The sequence below is a fragment of the Peromyscus leucopus genome, chromosome X, assembly GCF_004664715.2.
Source record: "Peromyscus leucopus breed LL Stock chromosome X, UCI_PerLeu_2.1, whole genome shotgun sequence".
In the NCBI taxonomy this organism is placed as follows: Eukaryota; Metazoa; Chordata; class Mammalia; order Rodentia; family Cricetidae; genus Peromyscus; species Peromyscus leucopus.
In genome coordinates this window covers 104,189,188-104,199,666 of record NC_051083.1, presented here as the reverse complement: position 1 = coordinate 104,199,666, position 10,479 = coordinate 104,189,188, and positions in this window count along the sequence as shown.

Genomic DNA, 10,479 nt, shown 5'->3' with positions numbered 1-10,479 from the left:
ACCCCTTCCCCTGGACCCAGGCTCCTTGCAGCCAACAGGAAGGGATGTGTGTATTAGTATATAGAAGCCGGTCAGGAAACTGGAGCACGGACACATACAGTTCCTAGTGAGGTTTCTGAAAGCTAAACTACACGAACACTAACCCTTTGCTGAGTCTGTAACTCTAAAACCTGAAGGAAAGTTACGATGAATCACTGAGTAGCTGTATGAACAACACTGCCAATTCTCAATGGGCTTCCTGTGCGATTATATTTGCCTGTATGGTGTGAACTTATGAATCTACGTGTGTATTATAACACAAACACAACCACAGCCACAGCCACACACCTCCCACCCACCCACACACACACACACACACCGCTCCTTTTTTCTTTGAAATGCTTAACTAAAGAGGGTTTATCGCCGGGCGCTGGTGGTGCATGCCTTTAATCTCAGAAATCGGGAGGCAGAGGCAGGCAGATCTCTGTGAGTTCGAGGCCAGCCTGGGCTACAGAGTAAGTTCCAGGAAAGGTGCAAAGCTACACAGAGAAACCCTGACTCGGAAAACAACAACAACAACAAACTAAAGAGGGTTTATCGCTATTAGGGTTAAGCTTTAATCTAAGATCCTTGTTGTCCAGTTTGCTTAGAAGGCATGCATTCTGATAACTTCAGTCGGTTAACACTCCGATTAAACTAGTAGCCCAGAGGAAAATCTTAGAACTTAGCTTCCAGCAACCCATCTCTACCAGGGTCCCACAAAACGAATTTGTCAGCCCCTTAAATTAGTCCATCATACACTAGCCCAGCACTATATGGTAAATGATCCATAATTGTATTTATTAAGTACTATTTTTAAGTGAAAGAGCATCCAAATGCTAATTTTGATTAGGTTTTTAAAATCTCTTTTGAAATATGATTACATCATTTCCTCTAACCCTTCCCATATGCCTCCTCCTTGCTCTCTTAAATTGTTGTTTTATATATATATATATATTGTTTTATATATCTATATATATACATACATATATATATTCCTAAGTATGTAAATATAACTGTTTAACTGTTGTTGAGTATTCAACAGAGAAGACTGCTTGTACATGCATTTCAGCCAATAGAAAGTCTTTATTAGACGACCAGCAAATACACTGGGTGTTCGGGATCTCAGTTTAGCACCAAGACTTTCTCAGGGTGAGCTTTTAAGAACAAACAAATTCAGTTAACAAGAACAGTTAGCCAGAAATGGAACTACAGAAGCCAAAAGACAAGGTTAGTTCATTTAGAGACTTTCCCAGAACTATGTACTTTGATGGATTAGGTCTTTTGTTTTGACAGGTGGTACTGTCTTCATGCTGAGTTTTACAGCCTGAATGGTACGTCTGTCATGGAGTCACTTGTGCTAAGGTCTCGGGGCCTACTAAGGTCTGGAGCCCTGTTTCAATTACCTACTCAGTGCATATATTATTACCTGTATGTATATTTCTGGGCAGGCCACTTGGTATTAGATAATTAACTTGGGGAAGACTATTTCTCGTAGCTCTCAGCATTACTCAGTTGTGGGTGACCATTTTCAGGTTCCTAGTGGCTTTACCCAGCAGGTCTGCATAGAGAGGATGATTGGACTATGGGCCTAAGTGCAGGTGTCTGAGATGGTCTGCACTTGGCTGTGCTGAGGTCTTTTGCTCCACCCTTGGTGTTTCTATAAATACCTTAGGACAGACACAGTCAGGCCTTGTTGGAATTGGTTCCAGGCTATCCTGTATTTTCTATCTGTTTATCTCCACAATCTAAATCCTTCTATCTAATATTTCCTGCTGCTCTCACTCAAGAGCACTCTGGGGAACTGTGGGGTTGGTGGGTAAATACCCTGCAGAATGGCTCCTTGAACAGGGACTAAAGACAAAGGAAAATAATAATAGTTTTATACAGAGTTTTTGGTGAAAGTGTTACATTAGGTTCTGCCAGTGGAAAAAAGGGATATGTCCAGTGTTGCAATGGAATATATATATATATGTTTTTATTTTATCCTTGAGAGAAAAGGAAAAAATGAACTGAAAGTACATCTGGCACCCAACATTTGTGGTACGAATTCGGGGAAAAAGCTACTTGCCTGGGGCCTTGTGGGCCCCAGCTCAGACCTGAACTACATGTTTCCACCTGTGGTGACGCACACTGGTTGGATTTACTGAAGGAGGCAGAGGCAGGAGGATCCCAAGTTTGAGGCCAGTCTAGGAGGCTTGCTAAGGAGAAGCTTTGGCCGGGGCCCAGCCACAAACAGTGGCAGTGGGACCATGGAGGCAGCATCTGCTGCTCCGAGTTGCTGGCTGCTTCTCATCGTGTTGGTGACTGCGGTGATGCTGCTACCTGGGACAAACTGTTGACTGCTGCTTGTTCAGAGTAAAATTGCCAGGACCATTGTGTTACAAGAAAGCATCGGCAAAGGTCAGGGTGGGAAAGTTTAGCAAGACAAATGGTGGGGAGAAATTCTCTTCTAGGGAAGAACGTTCGTGGTTCCGAGAGACAGACATTTATCACACTGTGATTGTTCCAAACCACAGAGGAGACACACACACACACACACACACACAAAATTCTACAGGGAACCATGACCACACCTAACAGCAACTTTGAAATCTTCAAAAGGATGACAGGATTCCACATGGACTATGGTAAAGCCATTAAACTGATTAACACCACAGAAAGATCGGCTTTGGACTACAAACTGCTCAGGACAATTTCAAGATGGCTAGCTGAGATGATCCAGCCTGACAGACTATTTGAACAAGGACTTGAAACAAGCCCTACATTTTCCCATTATGCAGAGACTAAACAACAAATGATACAGCTACCTCTCCCAGGACTTGACAATGAACCCAAAAAAATTCTTTTTAGGATCCCCTAAAGATGTCTTCACCCCCAGAAAGCAGTAAGTAATTTTAAGAAAACGATGCCTGCATTCTCAAGAGGTGGGGTGGGTGTTTTTTGGTCGTTCAATGGCTCATGGATAATTGTTATTGTTTACCAATGGTTCGTTACAAGTTAATTGTTAATGGTTAAAAAAAAAGCTAAACAAAGGAAATTAGATACAGGGTTTGTTTAAAAGAAAAAGAAAGATATAGAAAAGGGCAGATCATTGAATCTACTCTGAATCTACTCTGAAAAAGGAAAATACAGAAAAGGTGGATTTTTGGATCTACTCAAAAAAAGTATATGGATATAAAATAAAAGGGAGATTATTGAATCTACTTTTTAAAAGGAACTACTTGTTTTAAATAGGATAAGTAATGAAAATTTTGTCTGAATTTGTCAAATGTTAATGAACTAGACATTGTTAATATATATAATGGAGTTTTTGTCTAAAGCTGTCAAATATTAATGGACTAGACATTGTTAATGTAATTCTTGACTGTATATATTGTATATACTTATTGGATATAGTTTTTCTTGTATTAGTTATAAGCTTTTTAAATTTTTAGACCAAAAAGGGGAAATGTGGTTGATATATTGTGTACCCCAATAAACTTATTTGGTGGTCAGAGAACAGAACAGCCACTATATTAAAGAGAGGTCAGGCAGTGGTAGCACATACTTTTAATCCTAGCCTTCTGGAGGAGAGATCCATCCAGATCTCTGATTTCAAGGCCACACTGGAAAGTGCCAGGCATGGTGACACACACCTTTAATCCCAGGAAGTGATGGCAGGAAGCAGAAAAGTATATAAGACGTGAGGACCAGGAACTAGAGCCTGGTTAAGTTTTTAGGCTTTTGAGCAGTAGTTCAGCTGAGATCCATTCTGGATGAGGACACAGAGGCTTCCAGTTTGAGGAAACAGGATCAGCTGAGGAATTGGTGAGGTGAGGTTAGCTGTGGCTGGTTCTGATCTTCCAGCATTCACCCCAATAACTGGCACTGGGTTTGTTTTTATTAATAAGACCTTCTAAAAATTTGTGTTACACCTATGGAAGCTTTTGGCCTGGGGACAGCTAAAATACTAAGTGCAAGCAGCAGGAGAAAGTGATTTCTCCCTGATGCAAAAATGCAGGTGTAAGAAGCCAAAAAATTTATAAAGTTCAGAAATTTTGGGAAAAGTTGGTCTTTCTATCTCCCAATGTCCCGTAATTGAAAACATAAAATGCTTAGTTGAAATCTCCCGTTGCAAAAGAGAAAACTTTGAAAGCAAGCCCAGTAACAGAGAATTAGAAGTTGACTTTCAGACCCGGAAAGAACAGTGGGAAATGGAGTCCATAAACTAGCTCATAATAGTGAGCTGATGAGAAATGCATTCTGGGAAGGGTAGTTTTTCCACTAAAGGTGGCGACATTGAAAACACTTCAGCTCAAAAAGATATTCATAGTAAACTTAAAATACAGCTTTTAAAAGAATACGAAGGAGGAAAATCATCTAGAGTCCTTGAATATTACTTCCAAGGAAAGACTGTAAGAATACAAAACTCGGAGCTATGCCACTTTTTGGCTTTACCAGCTCCTTGAGAAAATGCCTTATTTATCCTAATAGCTGTGCAAAGCATTTACGGTAGTTGGATGACAAATAGCTACCTATAAGAGCAAACAAGCCACTTTAAAATCCTTAAAACAAGGGGAAGCAGTCCATAAACTGGACATTGTTTTAGATATGAAGAAACTTAGGGCAAAAAATGTTCTTGGCCTTTTGAACAAACAACCTGCAATGAATGATTCCTTTGCAAATCTAATAAGGAGAATAAGGAAACAGACATTCAAAAAGAAATGACTGCTTTACAGATGGGAACAAACTTCAGAAAATCTAGCTGTCTTACAAAATAGAGTTGCTTCACCTGAAAATTCCTTATAAGAAATCAATGCGGGGCTGCAGAGATGGCTCAGTGGTTAAGAGCACTGGCTGTTCTTCCAGAGGTCCTGAGTTCAATTCCCAGCAACCACATGGTGGCTCACAACCATCTGTAATGAGATCTGGTGTCCACTTCTGTGTACATAATAAATAAATAAATCTTTAAAAAAAGAAATCAATGCTAAATATAACAGCTGCTAACAATAACATCAAGGGTTCAGAAGATAGTGAAGTGAAACATGAAAGAACATCTGTGTTCTTGACTCCTTTGAATAGTAGCAGTTTTGGTGAAAATATTGGACTAATAATAATTTATCAGAAACACCAGCATTGTTAAAAGAGCTCATGCCAAATACAGCTTTAAAATAATTAAGAAGAGGGAAAATTGTATCAGAGTTTGGTGATGAATGTAAAAAGCAGCTAAAACAAAGCTCTTGATATTAAGGTTCCATCTTGCACTCTGGGGATAGTAGAAGAATAAACAGGCTTCCAGACTGCTGAGGAGTTTGAGACAATTGTAACTAAGTTTCAGCAATGTTTTCAGACCTGCTGAAAGCTGCAGGTCTGGAACCCCACTCCAATTTAGACAACTATCTTCTCCTGTTGGGAAATTGACTGCTGAGTTGCCCCCTAGATAATTCAGAAACAGGATATTCCTTACAAGGTTTTTCTTCTCTTCTCTTCTCTTTTCTTTTGTTTGGGTTTGCTGTAAACTGACATAGCTTTTATTAGAGTTATAAAACATCTGAAATGCATAGCAACAGAAGTCACTAAGTCCCAGAGTTAAGAGAGCCATTAAAGAACTAAACTCTAGTGTCTCAAGAACTTTCAGAATAAGCTCTGAACTTTAGAAATAATTTGTGTACTTCCTGTCTAGTTTAGAGAATCTTTCTAATAGAGATAGTGATGATAATTAAGAGTAAGAAGTAGGGCTGGAGAGATGGCTCAGAGGTTAAGAGCACTGGCTGTTCTTCCAGAGGTCCTGAGTTCAATTCCCAGCACCCACATGGTGGCTCACAACCATCTGTAATGAGATCTGGTGCCATCTTCTGTATACATATAAATAAACCTTTAAAAAAAATCTAAAAAAAAAAGAGTAAGAAGTAGAAAATTATTCTGTCTTGTTAGAAAAAGTTAAATCTCTAAGTGTTAAGAAATCTTTAGGTAGCTGGGCGGTGGTGGTACATGCCTTTAATCCCAGCACTCGGGAGGCAGAGCCAGGCGGATCTCTGTGAGTTCGAGGCCAGCCTGGGCTACCAAGTGAGTCCCAGGAAAAGAGGCGCAAAGCTACACAGAGAAACCCTGTCTCACACAGAGAAAACCAAAAAAAGAAAAAGAAAGAAAAGAAATCTTTAGGTGTTTGCTAAGTTAGATATATGCTAAAGAATATAAGCTTGTAAGAAGTATATGCTATTGTTAGCCCTAGTTTGCTTAATAGTATGTGTGTAAAATAGATCGATAGAATTTCTTTAAGACATGTAGTAATAAGCTTGTAAGGAGTAAAAATATGTAATAAATGGCCATGATGTAAGTCCAAAGTACCTTTACTAAGTCAGTCTTATAGAGTTTCCTTAACGATATAAGTAAATAAGTATATAAATAAGCATATGTTATATGTGAATTTGTAAAAAAGTGTAAATGTTAAGTGTGAGGATGATTGGACCACGGGCCTGAGTGCAGGTGTCTGAGATGGTCTGCACTTGGCTGTGCTGGGGGAGGTCTTTTGTTTCTATAAATACCTTAGGGCAGAGACAGTCAGGGCTCATTGGAATAGGTTTCAGGCCCTCTCAAGGCTATCCTGTATTTTCTGTTTATCTCCACAATCTAAATCCTTCTATCTAATACTTCCTGCTACTCTCACTCAAGAGCACTCTGGGGAACTGTGGGGTTGGTGGGTAAATACCCCACACTCAGTTGCCTGCAGATCTTTGTCTATGGTTGTAGCTTCTTGTGATTTCCCCCTTTCATGTTACTGTTGCTCTATGTTGTGACACGGGTGTGTGGGTTCATGAGGATCCATAAATAAAGACTCAGAGGCACCTTAAGAATGTCTTTAGCCTCTTGACGGCTGCAGGGGGGTCCAGCCTCGAAGGACTGAAGCCCTTTTCCCTTCACCCAGGGCATATTTATTTACTCTTTTTTACAGTTTAGAGAGTCAATTTCCGTACCTCCAAAGCAACCTTAAAGGAGCTCCCAGAGACCAAATGCTAGGTGCAAATTACTTGAATTATCAGGTACCTCGGTTTTCTGAGTTTCCTGGACCAACTTTTGCATAGGCCTTTGATCCTTGGGGGACTTTCTGATCCTTGACTCTCAGACAAGATTCACATAGGGTGATAAGAGAAACAAAAGGTTGAACAAAGGAAGGATTAGGGCTAGGTGCTGCTCTCTGAAGCCAAGCCAGGAACTCAGCAGGAATTCCTCCACTTTACCATTATCTCTGTTGGTGTCCTCCTTATTCAGGTCTTGCTTAAGTAGCCATGTAGCTGAGACTTCATAGTTTCACTGACATTTTTTTAATTAATTTTATTTTTTATTCTATTTTATTTTTTATTTATTTATTTATTTATTTATTTATTTGTTTATTTTGGTTTTTTCGAGACAGGGTTTCTCTATGTAGTTTTGCGCCTTTCCTGGGACTCACTTGGTAGCCCAGGCTGGCCTCAAACTCACAGAGATCCGCCTGCCTCTGCCTCCCAAGTGCTGGGATTAAAGGCGTGCGCCACCACTGCCCGGCCTAATTAATTTTTTTTTAAGATTTACTTATTATGTATACAGTGTCCTGTCTGCTTGTATTCCTGCCCGCCAGAAGAGGGCACCAGAGCTCATTATAGATGGCTGCCGGGAACTGAACTCTGGACCTCTGGAAGAGCAACCATCATCTATCCAGCCCCTGACATTTCTAGGGGATGCAATCTGAGAGAAGACTTCCTGCTTCTCTAGTTCTTACAATCTTCCTGCCCCACTTCCTCCATGTTCCCTGAAGCTTAGGTGCAAGAGTTGGGTTGCAGATGGATCAGTTGGTCCTGGGCACCACAGGATTTTTCTTGGTGATGAATACAGAACATATTTCATTGAGCAGCTGTAGGAACAACACCGCCAATTTGATTTTCTGTGATGGTCTCTATCCTTGCAAAGATAGGTTTCTTTGAGAGGTGACAGTTACACTTGTATTTATGGGTACAAGGATAAATATTTAGAATGCAGTTAAAAATTATGCTGGTTTAGTAACGTGGTGGTTGTGGGTTATCTGCAAAGATCAATGACCTAACTGTCCTGGGTTGGCAAGGTTTCTAATACCAGGCATCATTTACCTCTTGTTGAGTAGGCCTTAATTTGTAAAGGAGTCTGGGGATGAATGGAAACATAAGGAAGAAATGGATAAACAAAATAGTTGTGGGGTGGAATGAAGAAGGGGATAAAGTTGCAAGGCAGGCAGAAATCAAACTAAAAACAAACAAACAAAAAAAAAATGACAAGCCAGCCTCAAAGGCAGCCAGACAGGGTGCAGCCAATTAGAGAGCTGTTGGTTACTTCCAGGATGGATATTCATGCCCCTACTGCACCATTAGGGATATCATTCTATGCTGGTTGATGTTGAAGTTCATAGGTGTTATAGCAGGATATGACTATTGGTTGGTCCAGAAGCTTGCATGGCACCTTCTAGTATCACAAATACTAATCTTCATGGGGGAAGCTTTCAGGTCAGATCCAGCTTGGATCCTCCAGGTCCTTGTCTGGTATATGGTGTCTTCAAAATAAGGACTTACCTTCAACTTCTGAGAGGCAACAAAGAGCAACAGCAATAGCCTATAATGTTTGAAGAGTCTCTGGGACTCCCCTCACCAATAACTCAAAAGGGGGCTTCTTACCTGGTGTAATGGCTATTCTTGGTTGTTACCCTGACTACATCGGGAATGGACTCAAATCCAAAAATGGAGGGAACACCAGTGAGGGAATTTTGCTTAATCTGAAGTAGGAAGATTCATGTCTAATCTGAATCTTGAGGTAGGAAGAAACACACCTTCAATCTGGGTCTTGAGGGGTGGTTGTGGCGCATTCTTTTAATCCCAACACTCAGGAGCAGAGACAGTAAGATCTCTGTGAGTTCGAGACGAACCTGATCTACAGAGTGAGTTCCAGGACAGCCAAGGCTAAACAGAGAAATCCTGTCTCCAAAAAACAAACAATAATGATAACCTGGGTCTTAAGGTGGAAAGAGACACTTTTAATTTGGGCCACACCTTCTGCTGGAAGCCTACATGAGGATGTGGAAGAAGGAAACTTTTTGCCCTTTGCCTGCTTGCCCTCACCTTGCTGGCAAGTCCATTCCTTCACTGGCATTAGAGCCCTCTCCTTCAGGATTCCAGTGTCTACTGAAGACCAGCTGAGACATCGAGCATCATGGACTGAGCAACTATGGGATTCTTGGGCTTTCTATTCACAGCCAGCCATTGTTCGATTAGATAAACTGTAACCTGTAAGTCATCTAATAAATCCCTTTGTTGTTTTACTCTTTTACTCTTGTTGGGGAGCCCACCACCCAACTCCCAAATAAATTTACACATGGAGGCTTATTCTTAATTACAAATGCCCGCCCGGTGTAAGTGGCTTAGTTTCTAGCCAGCTTTCCTTAACTTATCCCATCTACCTTTTGCCTCTGGGCTTTTCCCATTCTCTTACTTCTGTATCTTACTCTTACTGTGGCTTGCTGTGAGTGTAGCTGGGTGGCTGGCCCCTGGAGCCCTCCTCCTTCTCTGGCTGCTTTTTCAATCCCTCTTCCCAGATTTCTCCTTCTATATGTTATCTCTGCCTGCCAGCCCCACCTATCCTTTCTTCTGCCTTGCTATTGGCCATTCAGATCTGTATTAAACCATCAGGTGTTTTAGTCAGGCACAGCTTCACAGAGTTAAACAAATGCAACATAAACAAAAGTAACACACTTTAAAGTAATATTCTACAACAAATCCCCTTTCTATATATAGTGATTTATTCTATAAGTTCTGTTACTCTAGAGAGCCAGGACTAACACACCTGATTTTGAAGTTTTGTTACATATAGTATATGGCTCTTGTAGGAGCATTGTCAGCCCAGCTCTAATTTGGATTTTTAAAGGCACATAGACTTGCAATGGAAATTACATATCAGGTCTAGCAGTAACTCATCACACTTTGAAATATAAGAGAAAGTTGTATGAAATGTTAAATGGGAAGAGTGAACCTTATGTTTGTTCTATGAAAAAAAATTAGTCAGAGGTCAAAGGCCCAAACCAGGATGATGTGGAACTACGTTTTGTGTAGCAGACTCCTCTAAGATTAAAACCTTCCATTCTGGATGGAAGCTCATTAAATCACAGGATGTTCTAAAACAGCAGTTCTCAACAAGTGGACCTTGATCCCTTTTGGGGCCACATGACCCTTTTACAGAGGTTGCATATCAGATATACAATTCATAACAGTAGCAAAATTACAGTTAGGAAGTAGCATTGAAAATAATTTTATTGTTGGGGATCATCCCAACATGAGGAACCTTTAGAGTTGCAGCATTAGAACCACTGTTCTAAAGGAATTGAAACATTCCATCCTGCAAAGAAACTCAGTTAATTCAGGAAGTAAGCAATGCAAAAGCTGTAGAAAGTCCCTGAAACTGACCAGATACACTAAGCCCCTCCCT